Genomic DNA, 21,042 nt, shown 5'->3' with positions numbered 1-21,042 from the left:
CACAATGAAAAAATACTGCTCGGAGCGTGCACAGCTAAATATAGGTGATACAGGAAAACAGTAAGGCTCGCACCTGCTGTTTGGTACCATCAATTGTGGGATATTTCTGGAAATACTCAAGTCCACCCCACCTTCCTTTATTTCCAACCCACCTCAGCCCACGTATATATTGTACCATAAAGCTGCAGGATTCTATTGATTTCTTTTCTGGCAGACTTCAGTTTTTTTATCTGAAGTCCTATATTTCATTTGGACAGTACAAAGCAAGAGGTATTATACCCCAGAAAATTCATTGGCTTTAGAAGGAGGTGAAAAGCTCTGGTAAGCTATGTGAATTAACGGAGAAAAAGGGTTTTTCAGCAATGAAAATTCTTATTCCTTTTTGCTTCCAGTAGAAGAAAATTGTAGCTGTAGAATAAACATATTTTTAGATCTCAGCACCTTAAGCATACAGATTAACTCTCTTAAAGGATTGTAGATGTATACAATAAAACCTCATGCAGCTTCAAATTACTAGCTATTTTTCATAGGGATAAAAGCATTTTTTCGTTACAAATGTGCATTTCATAATATATTTATGCTGACCTTCAATTTTTCATGAAAGAGCACGAATTTGAAACACCGGTCAAAAGTAGCTGTTTTACATTTTCTTTCATTTTGATATACACATAATTATTACTTCAGTTTTCTGTTTTGTTCATGGCAATAAATTCCAAATAAAAGAGACTGAAAATGATACATTGGACAATACAAACGCAAGTACAAAGACATGTGAAACGATGCAAATGGTTGGAGTCCCTCTAGTACAAAATCCAAGCTATTCACATGTTTGACCATTACCCACGTGTGGAGCTGGTCAAGCAGTACTTATACAATCGCTTTAAGACTAGGTTTAAGTAACCAAATGATCTGATTTGTACACAGTAACTTTCTAGTTAAATCAACAGTTATGTTAGGGTGAATGCAGCCAGGCTAACTCTCACTATTTTTAATACAGTTTTAATGAAGACCTAAATATTGTCCATAATCTGTTCATGCAGCAAAGCAAGATACAAAAATCACTGCTATTACTTTTCACTTTTCATACAAAATGATGAAAAAAATGCCCTGGAAAATATTCATGCAGATTTTACGGTGTAAAATTTCATAATCTTTACATCTTAGAGTATACTTTGAAACAATTTAAGATACAAAATGAAGTAATGAATATTCTCAAAAAACCTGTAACTATATAATACCATAAGGACTACATGGGATTCTATGTTTTTAAGACACCACACAAAGCTTTCTACATTTTCAGTATTTAGCCAAGCGCATGCCCTGAAACCACACGGAGAAAACAGCATCATACAGAAGGCACTTTTTTTCCACACGAATTGTGTAATATGGATGGGCACAGTTTATTACCATAGAAGCTGAAGTAGTTTGAGGTTATCCATAGGTTTGAGGTAATCCAGTAGGTTTTGCTGTTCAGCTCTTGTGTTGAACAGCAACAACATTGCCTAAGCACGATCAGAAACTAACATCTACAAAGCCAGTGCATGGCAAGTACATGTCAAAAATCAGGAAAATTTTACCAAACAAAACACTAATAGCAGCAATTTTACTGGACCAGCATATCAGATGTCTGGAGCACATGCCCTGTGAGTTGGGCTTCAGGGGAGCTGAGCTTGCTCAGCCTGGAGAAGAGATGGCTTTGGAGACACCTGACAACAGCCCTGGGCATCTATGGGTAAGTTACTGAGAAGATGGAGCCAGGATTTTTGTGGAGGTGCATGAAGTAGGACAAAAGACACGTTTCAAACAAGAGAGGTTCAGGCTGTGTATAAAGAGAAATGTTTTCCCCATGAGGACAGTGGGGCGTCGGCTCAGGTTGCCCAAAAGGTCTCTCGTCCTTGGGGGCTTTCAGGACACGCCAAGTCTGTCCCTGTGGGAGCCCCATTGGCAGCATCAGCTTGGGCCAGAGACCTCCACAGGGCCTGGCCAGCCTGCGTCACTCAGGCTCCAAGTATGAATAATATTGTCCTTAATTAACATATTCAAAATTGATGGATGACAGTCCAACGTGATTTGAGTGAAAACAAGCTCAATGCAAGGATTTAAGACTAATGTCAGCACACGTTTTAAAGAAACGTTCACTGGCACCATCTCTTCTCAGGGAGCAGACGAACAACACTGAGTTTGCCAGAGTGAGCTGGACTAAGTTCTCCAGAGATTTTATGGACATCACTACTGCTTGGTTAAGAGAACTTGCTTTAAACATCCTGTCAGAAAAGTAGGGGTTCAACAACTATTACATCCTCTCACCATTCCGGAGAGTTTCAGTCTTTACAATAAACTGCTCTGAACTAGAAAACCACAGGGTTGAAGGCAATTGTTAATGCTCTACAAATGGGTAGTTATAGATTTGAGAAAATATTAATACAAAAAGCACATCTCTGCTGTACAATGAAGGACAGAAAAATATTAGCAATATCTTGTCATAACAAGGTGCATATCTAATCCTTACGTGTTTTAAAACTGCAGACTGGAAGTAGAATATCTTTTTAGTGGTGACCAAGCTGGCAATTTCACTCACTTTGCTGCATTATGAAAGACTTGAGAAGTCTGAAAAACCTGAAGGTTGAAGGAGTGAGTATCTTTATGAATTGCCCAATCCAAAATTCTGCATTTACAGTGGATGTTCCCCTGGATTAAACTGTTCATCATTTCCTAATTCAGCAGGAACAGAATAAAATCTCAGCTTTCCCATTCGTACAGAGCAAATGTGGTAGTTTGCACAGAAGAGAAGCACAAAGCAAACAGATGTCACCAGGACTTTTCCTGCATCCTAGGTTGAGCCACAAACAGTGCAGAGTCAACAGTACAGTACAAGTTCATGAAATTCTTAATCTCTGTGCTTGGATGTATGAACAACAAAAGTGCTCGGTCATGGTGGATATTTTGTTAATGGTCAAAGCATAGGAGAATGATGGCTCCTTCTGCTTCTTTCAGAATATCAGGGAGAAAATACTTTTAACACGACCTGAGATATTAAGAAACACCAAGTAAGAAACTTCTACGTGGTACTGGATTCAGTTTACCACAACCTGGATTTACGTGGTACCGGACTCAACCTTGGCTTGTGCACAGGCAACAAGAAAACATTTTGAAGTGCCGTTAAAGTCTAAAAGGGATAAAAGAGTAACAGAAAGCAGATAAAATGGTAACAGAAAAATATGGCCAACTATTCCATTACAGTCTGTCCCATAAATCAGTTTATTGTAATAATTATTAAGTACAGTTCTAATAAAAACAATTACTTTGTCATAAAGCTTGCACATTTCTATGAGGAAACTTCCATCCCTGCTGTTGTGTCTTTCAGATTCTGCAACTCCTTGTGAGTCACACCTGATTAATCCATGTTTATGGAAAGAGACAGCAAAAGGGACCAAGTATAGCCCAGTGCTCAAGCGATTATCTGGCTGTCCATTTATGTAGAAAAATTTGAAGAAGTGAAAATAGCTCTAAATCCAGTGGAGTAGGAAAAGACAAGAAATGTTTAACGATTGGGAATGTTTTTAACATTGTGTCATGCAGTAGTCCACAAGTCTCTAAAAAGTGGAGAGAACAATAGAGCCCACACTGCAGACATTCCAGCTTCCACAGGCAAATCTGCGAGCGCTCAAACATGCGCACTCTGACCACCCACTTGAAGTGATGTACCACAGGGTTCCCTCTGGAGATTATGGATGGTATGAAGTAAGTGGGAGGAGAAGGGTGGCTGTGTGTACAGACAAGGAATTATTAAATAAACTCTGTTACACCTGCATCACCATTTTACTTAATGGTCACAGTAGAAAGACAGGATAAATGCAAGTAATGAAGACAAAATCAAAGAAAGAAGGAAAAGCATCCTTTGCACACTTAAGGAGAGAGGCTCCAAAATCTGTCAAAACTGACATCTGCCACAGAATGAGAAGCTGCCGATCACAAGAAAATAAGCTATATATAGTTCTGGCAGCAGTGATTCCAGCTGGCCACAAAAGCATTTTGCTTCTGCACCCCACCAGACTTGCTCCTCCCTCCTGCAGCTACAGGCTCCTGCCTGTTCCCTTGCTTTTGCTCTGTCATCCATCAAGTCCCTCCCCGGGCTGTTTCAGTTAGATAACACAACAGAAAACTAAATCGCCAGGCAAAAAACCCAAAGGATTGTCTGAAGGGTTTGCGAGTTGAAGCAGGTCACTAAAGCGCGCTCTGCGTGTGAGAGCTGGTGCGTGCTGCATGCTGCGGGTGGGAGCAAGTGCAGGGAACCGGAGCAGGAACACCTCTCTGCTGTGCCTGCGCTGCTGCTCACTTTGGTGATACCCACCAGAGTCACAGCGTCATGGGTCCTATGGACATGCCATCTCATGACATTGATGTCATTGTAAAATCCATACTCCTGATGTATTAAATCAGAAAACACAAAAATCCCCATGCAATGCCAGAAAAACACCAAAAAGAAAACACATTTGCAAAAGCAAAATTACTTCATATGGCTTGCTAGGCTTTTCAGATGCAGTTTAACTTTGGTTAAGTAGCTCCAAATGTGTCAATAACTTTTTGTTCCAATAGTAAAAGCCCAACATATTTTATGGCAGTGAATTCTGCCATACCCCTTGAAATGGACTAACATATACTTACATAGAATGACAATAAACTTCCAAAAATTAAGGTCAACACCAGTTTTACTGGTGCAAAGTATAATTAATAGCTATTAACTATTCTTTTTTTTTCTAGATAGCCCTATAGTTTCTCTTGATTTCGACCTTCAGTTCTGTGCTACTGTCAGTGAGTACCATACTTCAATCATCATCTACAGTATCTGTAATTGCAATTACAGCTTGTGTTATTTTTTTGATACCAGTTGTCTGTTTTTATAATTTGATTCCCTCTCTCATTTTCTGAGCACACAAAAATTAACAATAGCAGCAATATACAAATACACTGTAATTAAGTTTTTAACTTTAATAGCAGGAGGCATAGAGCAACCATAGACCACAGGTATTAAAGCAGTTATAAGAGTGAGTAAACTGAGCTTCAAAAAGCTCAGCTGATTTACTCAAAGCCACCCAAGCAAGACTGTAGAATAGTTGAAAAGAGAATCGAGAAACCTCAATGCCCTGGTCTAATCACTGGACCACATGCCTTCCTTTCATAATGTGCCATTATACTCAAAGCCATCAACAGAGCTATGGTTCAACAAGCTTGCACAACCTTCTCGCATCAGCATTTACCAATTTTCACAAAATAATTCTGGTGCCACAAACTCTTGCTGCACTTCTGGAAAAATGTAGGTATAGCAGAAACAGCATATGAGTTACTTAAACAAGCAAAAACATTTCCAGGGGAAAAGTCTAACAACTACTGAAAAACTAAGTCATTAATTCCTATTTCAAACCCTTTAGCTTTTTTAACAACTCAAATTAGCATAGTACATAAAGCTGGCATACCTAAGCAGATCAGAGAGAGGACACTAATATTCGCTTAAACACCAACATTTAAACCCAGGAAAAGGCATTGTTCCCTTTGAAAGATATTGGAGAATTTAATGTAAACTAAGAAGTAGCCTAGGAAAACACAAACATTCATCACTGGAATGGAGCTTGCAGCTGTTGCTTATCTACCCGTTTCCATTCACCTTGCAAACCGTTGTGTTGGGAACAGTGCTGGCCTTCCATGAGAGTGAGCTTGTGAGACCTCGGACAAGAGAACTGGAACTTGTTAAGCAAAAAGAAAATCAAGTGATCTGAAACAGTACCTTGTGGTGATGGATTAGGACGTGAATATGACAGGAAATCCAAAAGACTGAAAATATAGAAACAACCCCAAGGTGTCCTACATTCAAAGTCAGAATTTAATAAGCACGAGGGAGACCTGGGTGTTCCCCCCTTGCCACAGTCCGATGTCTCCCATTTTCAGAAAGCACTATGTGACAGATCAGCAAAAAAGTCTCAAATAACCTAGCAGAAGGACCTGGCAGCTACCCTACCAGCTGTTTCTGAAGCTAGGAAAAAAGGATGCTGAAGGAAGTATATCTCCTCATGCATTCAGAGACGAGTCTTTACCGATATCAAGAGACTGAAAGTCCTGAAGGTTTGAAGTCCCTCCAGATACCAAGAGATGGTAGATATTTTCAAGAAAACATAACTTTTGGGTACTGTTTGTGGTTTGGTAATGTTTAAAATACACCTTTATTTGTAAAAAGCCAGTAGTCCGCATATAGCCCACCACAGGACACAGACAATTCGCCGTGGAAATACCTAGTCTGCATCAAGCTTCGCTAAGAGGCAAAAATGCTTTACGTTAAAGATTTTGTGTGAGTTAACGGGAAAGTTCAAAATAGATGCTTCAGTCAAACAGTGGGAACACTCTTCATAAAGAAAACAGGTAAATTTCTCTACCTGGTAGCTTTGCAATGTCTCAGAAGTGTTCCAGATACTCTCTACAATATTTCTGTGTGCTTTAAAGGTTTTTGGAGATATTCTCTTTGACTCATACTACAGAGTCTCCCAGACATCTGGGCTTCCGAAACATAACAGCACTGCAGTTTGACTCAGCAATCTAAAAAACCCTTTTTATGCTTTAATGCAAAGCATTACATAATTATATTTCCCTCTCTTATAACCTTGAGTTACATATGTTATTCTAGTGATGCTACTCTAAAAAGATAGAAGTAAATCTAAATCTGTCATATTGGAAAATCAGGCCCAGAATGTTTAACAAGATACAGCACAATCATTCTTCTCCACAAAGGCACTGGCATCTTGCCAGAGGAACGAGTACTGAGCTTTCATTAATTTTACACTTTTTGTTAATATTGCTACTATTAAACCTGACTGAACTGAACAATCAAAAGAGTAGAGCTGTCCTTATCACCATCATCTTATTCTGTGATGTTATGCAAAATCCTAGCTCCGTATTCAGTTAACCACTATTATCCAAGCGCGGCATAAGTCTCAATTTGACTAACATTTCTCATGTTCTTTGAGATGCTTAGGGCACTTTATGCTTGGATAAAGGATGCAGAGTGTTATTGCTCCTTATCTGAGGAAATCTTTCTGTTTTATTAGTGTCTGCATTCCAAAGCAATTGTTTAAAGTAGTATTATATTTTCACACATCACCTAAAAAATTATAATAAATCTTACCGTGCAGGATTTTACAGGGCTGTTTCTACTCCTTTTCACAGTAAATGTACGTGAAATATCTGAGCTGCTAAATTGGAGAGTAACATGAAGCAGGTAGAACACTAAGGTAACTGATAACAGTAAAAAAGTCTCCTTTCTATCACTGCTTAGAACATTTTTAGACATTGCTTTGACGGTTTTCAAGTCAACTATGGAACTTTCACTTCTAATTGTCACTGAGTAGATGAAAGGAATGCTTTACTCTATTGAAAAGCATTTGGAATGGATTTTCATCTGAATAGTTTATGTAATACTGCTGCTCTTAGTGTTCCTTTGTTTCCCTTATACGGGATTAAAGAGAAATGGGATAGTTCTAGTGACATTTATCCTGAGGTCATAATATTCTTAGAGGAAATGCCAAGTTTAGAGGCCTCATTGCTTCCAAGCACAATTTAAATCAGTAAAGATTTTTTACAGTGCTATTTTCAACAGCAGTTTTTAAGCTCCCATGAAGTTTGTTTCATTTCCATTAAATCTGTTAAATCACAGATACCAGAGAAATATTATGGGGCGACATATTGTACTATTTTCCCTACATATCTCTGGACCATATGAGCTGACATTTCAAGGCTCTTGACTTTCTATCCAAGACTACAGGAGTTCACCTAAAAATACTAATAACAAGACAGTGCAGCTGTGTGAACACAGTGGTTGTAAGAGCTGAACAGAGCAAGAACTTGTTGTTAAGGAGTTTGGAGTTTTTTGGTTGTTTGTTGTTGTTTTCTGTTTGTGTTTGTTTTTGGTTTTTTTTTTTAGTGAACCCTTATCTCTGTTTCATGAAGTCAGTTCAGAGGAGCGAACAGAAATTTTGACCATGCAAACTCTAAAAATTAAAACAAACGTTCCTGTAGAATCACATTCCAGTCATCCTGCGCTGTACAGTTGGTGACAGACATAACTGAATGCAGATTAACCCAACAGCTTCACAAAATATTTCAAAGAGCACAAATCACCGCTAATACTACTGCACATACAATTCAAGCACACAGATACTATTTATAAGATGCTATACATATGTTACTAGTTACAATATTATAGTTACAATATTATAATATTTGGAATTCATTTATATAGAATGAATTACCCAATTTGGTTGAAAAAATATGAACAATTACTTTGAAAAGTGAAATTAGACTATGGCTGTCATGAAATATTAACTACACATTTCTGCAATTAAAAAAAAATGCATTACTATTTTAGACCTAAAGATTCATAAGGTCTATGTCCTTTGAAATTTTGTATTTTTTTAAGGAGAAAGAACTGTGCTACCCAGTTTGACTACACTAGTGACTGTTAAAGGTACAGCCAAGGTACAGAGCTGTGAAGGGGACTAACTTTTTTCCCCTCAATTCATAACTGACAACATAACCAGCTGTAAAGAGACACACGAACATGTGCATACGAACAGCAATGCAGAGTTCCATTCCTATCGAATAATGAAAAATGCCACATTCAAAACAAATGCAAAATAAACAGACCTTGAACACTGTTGTCTACTTTGTTGCAATGCGTTACCACTTTGTTGCAATGGTTTCATTTTGCCTACCCAAGATGTATTTTTCCTGGGAAATTTGCTTTCATGAGCTTGAGGCACTAAATAGCACGTTAAATCTGTTTTGGAATGCTGGATAGGTCTGTTTTCACAAAAGCTAACTGGTGTTAGAATCACAGAATGGTAAGGGTTGGAAGGGACCTTAAAGATCACCCGGTTCCAGCCCCCTGCCATGAGCAGGGACACCTTGCACCAGACCAGGTTTCTCAGAGCTCCATCTAGCCTCGCCTTGAACACTGCCAGGGAGGGAGCAGCCATAGATTCTCTGGGCAACCTGTGCCAGGGCCTCACCACCCTCATGGTGAAGAATTTCTTCCTAATATGATCTAAATTTGCCCTACCATCTATGCATGCAGATGAATCTGAATTCAACGACTACTGGTCACACATGACAAGAGACTCGTCATTCATCAGGTGGCTTTGGTCAAAGTAGAATTTAAACCTCGAGCTTGGCCTATCTGTACCACACTTTTTATATCTCCTCAGAAGTGCTTCATTGAGAAAAACACATCTAAATTGTGTGTACCTTCAAAGCATGTAGCATGGCAAAATGATTAAAAGTTGTTTGCTGCTGAACTTGGCACTTGGTATACGTCAGGTAGGTTTGGTACAAATTGTAACCGTCATGTTAACTGTTTCACACCATACATCCATACCACAATAATGAGCATTTTAAGCCTGCTGTCAGTAGTAATGAAATCACTCAATTTATGAAGTAATTCTGACTTTAGAAACTGTCATGTTATTGAGAATTTGAAATTCCTCTGTATGTGTGAGTCTTTTCCTATAAACACCGACAAAAGGCTAGGCAAGAAGCAGAAATCAATCATCATGCAATCGGAGTTTGGAAATATGTTTTCTGTCTGTTTCAGAGATCTTTGTTTATTTTATTTTTTGATTAATTAGTAAAATCGTAATAAGGCTCACACAACCAAAACCAAAAGAACAGCACCCAGGCTCCACACTATAAACAGTTCTTCTTGGATTAGCCATAGAGATTATGGATTTTTTTTTGTTAACTCAGACTGGCACTTGCTGAGAGAGTAGTAACATGTATTGAAGTTCATGTAATCTCATTTGGAAAACAGCTGTAACCAGTACTACATACCAAGTATTTCAACAGTTAACTGTCAACGCTGTAGTTGTTAGAAGGCAATAGCTACAGGTTACTTCAAAGTAGAGCTTGCTTTCTTTTTCTCTGCACAAACTGATCATTGTAGCATCATTGTTACACCACTCTTCCCAAAGGAATTTGCATCTTTTAATGATAATGGCGAAGACTAATATTTACACCTATTCTCAAAGGCATCACGTACGGGATCCTGCAAGACATCATGCCAGCACACTATCAACAATACCAGATGGCAGGGGATTTCTTTAACATTTTCGACCCCATCATCAATCATTTCTGACTGATTTATATCTGTTAGTTGAGTCTCATCCAGAATCCACTGAAGAGTTTGAATTCACTTCGGCATTGTTTGTAGCAGACCATACTTTCACCTCAAGCCTTGCAATGCTACCAGAAGCACACAGGAGGGAAACTCCAGCTCAGCAGATGGCTCTGTCCCTGGGACATGGTGCTGGTGGAGAACTGAGCGGAGCGGGGACAGTGGCTTCGACAAGCAGGTGAAGGTCCTGTGTGTTTGCAGCCACAGAAAAGCTCGGTTTGGTGAGGTCAGACTTCGTGCATGCCAGAAAAAAAGAACAGTACCCTTCAGAAAATTATCTCTCTGCATTCTATGTACTGTGAAGGAAAGCAGATAATTTTATTGAGAAATTTTCTAAACTGTTTAAAGTCTGCAAACCTTAGGTTTAAAAGGTTAACATGTGGTTTACATAATGCATAAACTGTTAATTGTATTCAATTCTTCCCTTCCAGAACTAAACACAGAAGAGTTTCTGTTTATTTTAATGGCAGAGACAGCATTTTATCAACCGTTGACAGGCCTGGGCTTTTGAAATATGACATCTATCAAGCCAAGTTCAGTTACACCCTAGCAAGAAATTCTTAGTTATTTCATTCTGGCATCTGGGTCAGGAAGAACTTGAGGAGGACGTTTTTTTAATTGGTTCCACCATTTGTTCCTTCAGGCTACTGTCACCTTGACTCCAGGGACTTGAAAATAGCCAAAGGCCAGCGGTGTCTGATCAAGGCCACTCCTAGGGTAAGGACTCAGAGTAGGGGCAGTAGAGAAACTTCCCATCAGCCATGCAGTAGCTGAGGAAACTTTCACATTTCACAAGCAATACGAGAGAAAGCCACATGAACAGTCTCAAGGTAGTCAATTAAAGTAACAATCTTCATCCTTAAGTTTCTTAATCATGAACTCCTCTTTCAAAAAGAGAATGCTATTATTAAAAAAAAAGAAGCCACTAGAAATAAATCATGATAATTCATACTACATGCAAGAAATACAGAATTTAAAGGCATAGGTTTGAACTGCTTTGTGTCTCACTGGAATAAAAACAAACTTAAGTTTGTGCTATGAAAAACAGTGAAAAATGGTTTTTGACACCCAAAATATTTCTGAAGAAAATCTAGCTTTTGATCAAGAAATTCAGTCCTGCATCACAAAAGGTTATCAAATACCTTTTAAAATTTTGAAAATATCCTTTTTATTACTTCATGAGACATGCTTGTATCAAGCATAATTTAGTTACAAAGATATTTGTAAAATCATAGCTTTCAAATCCCTTTTGTTGAGGAAGGTTGCTGCACAGAAACAATTAGTGGGATTTACTTCCATATAGCAAGTGGAATATTAGAATTTACAAAACTGTACATAGCAGAAAAATCATAGAAAATTTAAAAAAATATATAATAAAGGCCAGGCTTTAAAAATTAAACTTGTTCTGAACATTAGAACAGAGTCACATTGATGCCTAGGCATCCTAAAATGCCACTCTTGTCACTAAGACAGCATATGAAAGAAAAAAGATAGCATGAAAGCTAAAAGACAGCGTTTTAAAGCAATTTACATGAACCAGGAAACCAATTACTGCAATAGAGAAACGACTTGATAAAGCACTCACTCCTTTGTCCTTTTCAGAAACCAAACTACTTGATCACAGACAAATATGAGCCAAGCAGAGCACTGCAGTTCAGATCCCATCTTCTGCAAAAGTGCTAACTAACCACAGCTGAATTCAACACTGGCTTACGTTGCTGGTTAGTCAAATACCAGACCTGTAGCATAAAAGGTGGGCTGCATAGAAGAAAGCCAATTACTTACAAAAACCATCACAATTGGCAGGTCTAGAACTTGATAATTTTTTAGTGATAAGACAGAAAGAAAAAAATAATCCTATTGTGTTGTGAAGAAAGGTCCATTTAGATTAGACTTAAATATACAACCATACTCTTGACTTCCTCCCAAAAAGTCTTGCTGTAAAACAAATCTAAGAGTGCGGAACCTGTTATTAAATAGGGAAATCCTTCCTGCCCAAAATCATCGTCATTCTACTTTGGTTGTATTTCACATTCAAAACAAAATATAACCAAAAAAAAATCTCAGCTGAGAGAGAGCTGGGGTTTTTTTGTAGGGTTTGGGTTTTTTTTTTTACTACCAAAAAAATAGCTTGCACATTTTATTCCATGTTGCCATAGGAAGAATATCCAAGTTTTCAAAACTAGTATGGGTTTATCACCACAGAATTATAATTTGTTCCCTTCTTCTGTTCTCATTAGCCCATATCAAAATACTGCAAGCCAATATTTAGGACCGTTAGACACAAAACTGTTAAAACTTCACTAAAATCAAGTTTTAGTCAACACTTAATATCTAATACTATAAATTAAATTAATACAACATAGTCAAGACTGGTGGAGATCCTGCAGTGCAAAGTATTACTTTCTGGTGCCAAGAGAGAGCCAGAAAAATTCTCTGAGAGAAAAACATCTCTGTGACTGAAAGAGCTGCAGGCCAAATTAAAGTTGATGAAAATTTTACATTAATGATATGATCAAATACATTCAAATCTGAACCTGCACTTCTTGGACCAGTATCCCTCCATCATCTTAATTCTTGGCACCACTTCATTTGTCTTTGTCAGTGATGATTTTTAAGAGCCACTACAAGGGCCTCCAGGGACCAGGGATTGAGATCCACTGACAGCGAGCTAGACAAAACACATTATAAAATGTATTTTCCTTCATACAGGCACTAACACTAGCCACTCACAGCATACAGTCACATATATACGGAGGCAATAGCACAGTCAAGAACAGACATATGCACTCCATACAAACATGTTAGTGTGGGAACAGGACTAACATATCACAAAAATAATAAAATGAAGCGCTGTCATAGTGGTTGTATTTGTTCAAACTCATTCATTTCATTTCAGTTGGGAATACAAGTAAGAGAGAACAACTGAGGGGTTTTACTCTGTGAAGTAGCTGTACTACAAGGATTCTATAAAAACCTTTCCATTTGCTAACAGGCTTCCCATCTCCCTCTTATTATTTAGAAATGTACAGAGAATTTGAGATTTTTCTTCTTAGGCAAAAAAATGGATTTAAAAATTTTCATGTTAAGTAGTAGTTTAGATTTTTTTTTGAGCATTTTGAAAAAATAAATAAAATGTAAACAGTCCCTTTTCTTATTTTCCAAATGTTGGCCATCCTAAACATGAGGCTTCTCCACTGCTTTTCTGCATGTTGCTTAAATTCAATGGAAAGTATGCCATAATGCGTGCCCACAACAGTACGTACCATTTTGGCAACATTCCTTCTTTCTAACCATATCTTGGCACTTACAATTCTTCTACTAAATGGGATTGCCCATCTCATTTAAGTACTAATTTCCCAGGTTGGTTCACATTGTGTTTTACTTAAATGCAAGAAATTTATTTTAAACAATAGAAGAGTTCTGTCTGACACAATCTACCTTTCTGAAAACATACTTTGCATTTGATTCTTCATCTACCTCCAAGCCTTCGGTTTGCCTTTTATCAGTACTTATTCCAAAATTTTGCATAATATTTCTAACAGATAATTCATTTGCATTTTGCAGTATTTGGAATTTGATTCTATTTGGAAGTCTTCTTCAAATATGTACACATTTTGATACCTATTCTCAAAGTGCATAATTAATTAAAAAAATCTTGTTCTTACACCTTCATATGTGTGTTTCATATTATTGTGATAGAAATAACCTGCTTCCTCCGCAGGTTACTTTTTATGGCCTCCTCTTCTAGATAGTGCTTTTTACTTACCCTAATACTCGTTTTGTTGTGTCAGTCAGTGGTGGAAAAAAATACATTCAATATACTGTTTAAAATTAATCAATCCTCACATAATTAGCAGTATTTATTCCCAATTCTACATCCAAGCAGTTAAAACTTCTGTAATAACAATTCCCATCTGTACCAAATTCTTTAACAGAATTTCAGACATCTCTTTCCATATCCGAAGTGTAAGAAAATGTTCTTAAAAGATTTACTTGTCTTATTTGCTTTGGCCAGAGTACACTACAACTTATTGTTTTGCCAGGATTAATTTATATCAACTCAATCAAACAAGATATATCAAATACCGCTATGAAGTTATGAAAAATTATGAGTTTATATATCTAGTCTGTTTGATAAGTGCATAAATTTTGTCCACACTTCCTTGTGGTGTGTGATCAAAACTTACCAACAAAGATGAGTGAAGATGGGCAGAACTAGTGAAAAATTACCCCGATATAACGAGCATACTAACTTTTAACAGCCATTTGAGTTTATTGATAAATTATGACCATTGAAATGTATCAGTATCTTTAACAAGGAGTGATTCAGAAAAGGTTAAGGCTTATGAAATCTATTTAGACAATTCTTTTTTTTTTTATTGAGAGGGATGGATTTGGGGATTTACCCACTGGGGATCCACTTCCAGTAGATGTAAGCAACTTCAAAGATTTTTGTGATTTCATCTTTATAAATAATTTTACCAGAAGACTCAAACTTGCATGACAGTAGCGTGTGATCACTGTAAATCAAGCCAGAAGCTGGCTTTTAAAGAAGGGAATAAGCCAAGATTAAGACTATATAAAGACAAATAATTTCTATGCGGCAGATACCCGAGACTACTTAGGCTAATATTTATGCTATCAAATAATTATGTAGCTTCAAAATCAAACAAAAAACCTTCCATACAAACCAAGCCAGAGAAACAAAAGAAACAAAAATTCTCTGCAGAGCATTTAAATGATAAAAATAAATCTTTCTCCAAAATATTAATCTTAAGTTTATAAAGTGTTTAAGTTTTTAAAGAGAAGTTATCCTTATCTACTGCTCAAAGATATAAACAGAAAGCAGGGATGGGTTTTTTTGAAACTTTTTGGTATTAAAAAAAATCAACATTAGAAACATTGGGAAAAGTGTAGCACGGAGCAGTGGTCACGGCTCATGTCCACACTCAGATCACAGGGAAGATGATTAATTTTCAGCTATAGCGCAGTGGGTAGTGCAGAGGAGGAACGTGCAGATAAGCAGATACCAGAGCAGGAAATACAGTATATATCTGCCCGGTGCTTTTCCCAAAAATACATAATAGTGCAGCTACATCTGTAATTACAAGAGTGAGATTAACTCAAGTTATTCAGGTCCCTAAAAATAAGCACAAATGGAATAATTGAAACATCTAAATATTCAATTCCCATTGAACTAGTATGTTTACATTTTTATCCTTCAACAGATAACACCTTCAGGTTAAACATGCAAGTCCTTCAGTTTATGGAGAGGGACCTGCCAGATCACTTTAAACAAAGACTGGAACGGTAGTGACAAAACAAGCAAATCTGCTTGAATCTGAAAAAGATGATTTGATCAAGAGTTCTAACTCAGTCCCTCTGGCATCTGACCCATTGTGAAGCAGGAATGTATGAACACAAACATTAGATTCAAAGTTCTCAAAATGAAAAGGTTAACCTCACCCAGATGCTACAGAACCATCACTAAGCAAGACTTCACTATAAAACAAACACAGCATTACTCAGTAAGAAGTGGGGTTCAGCAGTCAAACTTGCCGGACTGTTTAAGCTCTTGGTTTCAAAAAGAGGACAGGGAAGAAGCAGCAGTTAATCCTCCAGGAAGAAATACCATCAGGCAATTTCTGGGAGAACAGATCTGGCATGAAAAGTACAGCTTCAAGATCTGTTTCTCCAAGGTCTTCTTGTTTTGTCATAAATGTTGTAAATAAACAGAAAGTATGCATATCTTATGAAAAGTAGCTATTACTGTAAAAATATACCATGTCCCCAACTATTAGGTCGTACAAAATGGGTGTTTAGCACAAGACAAAACATGCAAAGTCCCATTAACAAAACCCAGTTGCTGCAATTGCTTTCTCCATCATTTCAAGATTAGGAACTCAACAAGAAAAAATACTTGCCAATGGCATTTTGGTTGAATGAGCATACTTTCTGTGTAGCTTCAACATGCCAAAGTTCTGAGACCATGTCTCTACCAGCATATTCAACAACTGGGCACAGGCATGTGACGATCTTTGCTATGATGTTGTTAACAATGTGGAACACAGCAAGTTATTAGAACAGTCTCTGGCATGCTGAATGGCCGACACGGTACTCCCAAGCAAATCCTGTGCATGATTCAAATTAACATGAGCTAGCAATTATTAACTATGAATTTCAATGGTACTGTGCTACCGGCATAATCCTATGTCCGTCTTTCAGCACTATTCCATCATGAGCACCTATACACTCTCCATTCATGACCAAACGCCTCCTTGCTATGATCCTATAAAAACTCCATTCCTGAAAGCTCTAAAGCAGCTTTATTATTCTCTGGCTTTAGAACACCACCACTGATTATGGAGGAAGAACACAGAAAAGTAATGTGGGACAGAAAAGGTGCATCGGAAGAGTCGAGTCTACCTTGTTGCTTTACTTCCCAAAACAGCAGGTCAGTTACATTTTGAATTAGTTACACATTTCAAACCATTATAATTTAGGCTGAAAATTAAAATCAGCCTAATGGATCAGTTGCAGGTCATGCAGATTAAGTAAGCTCAGAACAAAATAGTAAACAAACCATATTTGTATGCATTTGGAGACCTCACCTCTTACTGACAATGCTATACAAAGATTATATGCAACTGCAGCAGAAGGTTAGAATTGATCTGAAAATGTTTTTTGATAGAAAAGAAATTTATCCTTGGAAGGATGTGTTTCTTTTCATTCTTCATATTAAAGAGGGTGTGTTGAACTATCAATCACATCATTTCTCTGTTTCAAATTCTCTCTAAGGAAGGTGAAAATCACAACACAGAAGTTGGAATACGAACATTGAGGACAAGAATATTAATAACAGGAATAAACATTTAAAAAAAGCTTTAAGTTACTGCATCCATTTGGTGAAGGCTGCTTCCTCAGGTTTCCTCTAGGCTAAGTTTAAGGCAGAAAAAAACCCCCCTCCTAAAATAGAAGTAGCCGTTTATCCTTCAATAAATGTAAGAAAGACAAAGGACTCTAAAGAAGACACTGACCACTAATGCACCGCTTAATAAAATAATCTATTGTTTCTCTCTGAGCAAGGATACCAGTTTCATTTCTCCCTCTCAGACTCTGCTTGACTTGGTCGTTTCATAGCTGGCTAGTCCAAACTTGGCCTTCTGGAAAATGCCGTGTTTGTACTACAGATAAGCTGAGTATGAAACGCACTGTTCCAAGATCTCAAGGAAGCAAAGGCAGAGCTTTTGTTTCTTGTAACAACAGTCTTTTCATATAAAGAAATGAATCAATGATACTGTGAACACAGAAATAAAACCAGAAAAAGCACATTTTACCAAGTATCTATTGATCTATATGGTCATATTTCAAGGTACAAATCTTCCACCATGTTAATTAAGTATAAAGTGAGTCAGCAAGGTTATTGATAGAGGAATACACAAGATGAAAAGAAATCAGCCATGAAGTTATGCCTATGTTGATAATTTTTATGTCCTGCAGAAAGTTTGCGTGATAAGAACAGAGGCTGAATGTCTCAGAACCACCATATTAGCACAGTCATTTCTGGTAAAGTAAATCAAAGAGGGCTTTCAGCATCTAAAAGAGAAAGGAATTTACAGAGACATATTTCATTAGCTAAGTAACACAATGCTGATTTATTCTTACTGATTGATTCCAGAGTCTATCAGTCAGTGACATGCACATCACGGGCTCATTTCTTTATGAAGACGGGGGATTCATGTTTTCAGTGCTGAAGATGTGCTTCCTCACCATCACTAGGCTGTAGCTTTCTCACCACTCTCCAGTTTTTGCCCAAAAAAGTCCACATTAAGCTACCAAATTCAGCCAGGTGAAAATTCTACGTTCTGCCTGAGTAAATTTACCACAGTTTCATAAGAAAAAAAGAAAAGAAAGGAAAAAAGAAAAAAGGAAAAAATTTAACTTTTGATCTGAGTCCTATTTTTAAAAAATACAGAGACTACTCCTATAACTTCATTGGTAGTGCAGCTGGAAGACCACTATTCCAATATTAAGAAAATACTGGAAACCCAGTCTCAATACCAGTAATTTCTAATAATTCGATTAGTAGAAATTGTGCAAACAACACTAGTTTTGTACACCATCCCAAACGCTACCAATTACTCTGCCTGTTGGATTTTAGGAAGCAAAATCATGCCAAAGGACATGCAGTGAGCAACATCAGTGCCTACAGGTACAAGAAATAAACCTTGAAGACATCAACATGAAATAAAAGGAATTTCAGCATTTCAAATGTTGGCAGAGGCCAAACAGGAAAGGTTGAAGAGTAAACAATTGTAAAAGATGTTTCCTAGCCAAAGTCAGCACAAACCCTCCCAGTTTCTGTGGAAGCTCTGCTTTACGAATGCTGTGTCAAATTTAATCATCATGAAAAAAACTACAGTCACATCTACTAATGGTTTCCAAGCAATGTGGGAATACAGAAATAACAGTACTATCATAGCAGCCTTGATTCAGTGAGCTATGTAAAAGGAAAGCTGTGCTCACACAGAGCCCTAGTTCTTTCAGACTATGGTTTCAGAAGTAATAAATCCTCCAACTTTCACCTGTCTTTTAGCTCAGCCAGTCCAGACCAACTTGTCAACTTTTACATATTATATCTGGTTCTCCCGTGTTCTTTAAAAGCAAAGTTAGTTATAGAGGAGCATAACCTTCTAATGTAGTAGTTTTTAACATACATCATGTAAATAACTATGCTACATGTTAAACTAGACACCATGAAAAATAGCTTTCACAAATGAATGGTTAAAAAGTTACCTTTTAGTGTTAAATTACTTAAAACCCTTACATCAACAGCCAAGTCTGATGTTTTTCCTTATAAGTACTAACTTTTGCCCAAGATAAATAGATGTATTAAACAGTCCAGAAGCAGTAAAGATGAAGAAATACCATGTCACATCTTAGTCACTACTTCTGTTCTTTGTACGCAGTGTCCAGTTTCCACAGTAAACGCCAGCTGAGTAAAATCTGTGGAGCAGAAAGCCCTTTGTTTTGCTGTACTATTGAATTTCTAGGTTTTTTTCAAAAATTTGCTAACGTATACTTCAGCATTACCACATAATTCCTGTACCTTCAGGATCCTGATACTGTGATACTAGGAAACACTCGTTAACACAGATGCAAAGACAAAAAATCCAAAGCCCACATTGCTCATTGTAAAAGTGTCATTGAATCTGATAAAATATAAGTTATAAAATGCAACATGTACATCACAGAAGTGATTTATATCAAGGTTTCTTTTTTAAGTAAAAACTACAGTTGTATGTTCAATCTGCAAAAAGTTGGTAAGATAATTAAAAAAAGCCATTGTTTAAAAAGATCTTTTGCAAATTCTCATCCTTTTCCTAGGCTAGAATCACAAAAGCATTTGTGATGAAAAAAGTGTCAAGAACCACAAAAATTCACTTAACACACTGCTGGTGAAAGTCCTTGTTAATGGTAATTAACCAGTTCTCCTCCCTGAAAACCCATTAACTATTGGTTTTCTAACAGAGGGGTTTGTAACAGAGGAGTTTTTTAACACTTCTGTGAAAAAAAGAAAAAAAAAAAGCTTTAATCAGAAAATATCCATATTCTGTCATTAAAGGAAGTAATTTTCAATATTTTTTTCCAGATAACAAAACCTTCATGAAAGAAGCGGTCAAACTTCTTGAGATGACTAAGCTTACAATTCTTCCCACTATACCTTGTGATGTTTAATTTTAGCTACTTGTATCACAGAATGTTCGGGGTTGGATGGGACCTCTGGGGGTCATCTTGTCCAACCCCCCTGCCAAAGCAGGGTCACCTACAGCAGGCTGCACAGGACCTTGTCCAGGCGTGTCTTGAATATCTCCAGAGAAGGAGACTCCGTAACCTCCCTGGGCAGCCTGTTCCAGTGCTCCGTCACCCTCAGAGGAAAGATCTTCCTCATGTTCAGACGGAACTTCCTGTGCCTCAGTTTGTGCCCATTGCCCCTTGAAACATTAATATAAGATTTTAACCTAAGCACATGGCGCAAGAACATGGCCAAGTTAAAATTCACCTTCAGAATTTGCTGATAATTTAATCTTTTTGACATCTTGTGCAACTACCCATATTTAAAGACTAAATTCTATTAATTGCTTATTGTATGACTCTGTATAAGAATTGACTGTCTGTTTTATTGGAATTGAAGTTTCAGGAAGGAATAATCAACAATGGATCTTTAAATTCAAGGTGTAGTGTACTTGTAGCATACGGATGCTGTGCAACTACTATCTAGGGGGGAACATTTTAAGCATTCCAGTCAATAGGACTGCAGTTTCAACTTACATTGTACCCCAGACTAACACTGAGCAATGCAGACCAAGCCCTAAGGTTTCTTAAACAAGCAGCCTGAGAGCCAGTGCTGGTGCGTGCCAGTGTAGAGCGGGAGAACAAAGCACTTCGTGCAGTCAGGCCACTCAGTATTCCTTTCATAGGAAAATTTAGACACGAAACACGGTGGCAAAGAGAAGTGCAAGAGCTTTAGATAGCACTAGGTACTACATTGCGTCATTAGCAATGTGCTGCCCAGGATGACTCCTCGCACAGCAGCAACTTCAGGAGCCAAGTCTTCCCCCATGATGTGCAAATATTAATAGTAGTTATCTGTACTCCTGCTTGGAGTCTCATTCCATTGGAAAATTTTTTTCAAGTTATACCCTGTGTCAAAACATAATTCATACTGTAATGGGAAGAGAAAAATATAAGACAGTAGCAGGATTCTGCTTACAGGACCAAAATCATCAGCTTGACGCTGAACACTCAAATCCTTGATTTGTTAT

Source organism: Opisthocomus hoazin, chromosome 7 (assembly GCF_030867145.1).
Source record: "Opisthocomus hoazin isolate bOpiHoa1 chromosome 7, bOpiHoa1.hap1, whole genome shotgun sequence".
Lineage (NCBI taxonomy): Eukaryota > Metazoa > Chordata > Aves > Opisthocomiformes > Opisthocomidae > Opisthocomus > Opisthocomus hoazin.
The sequence above is the reverse complement of the archived record's forward strand: the minus strand, read 5'-3'. Positions refer to the sequence as shown.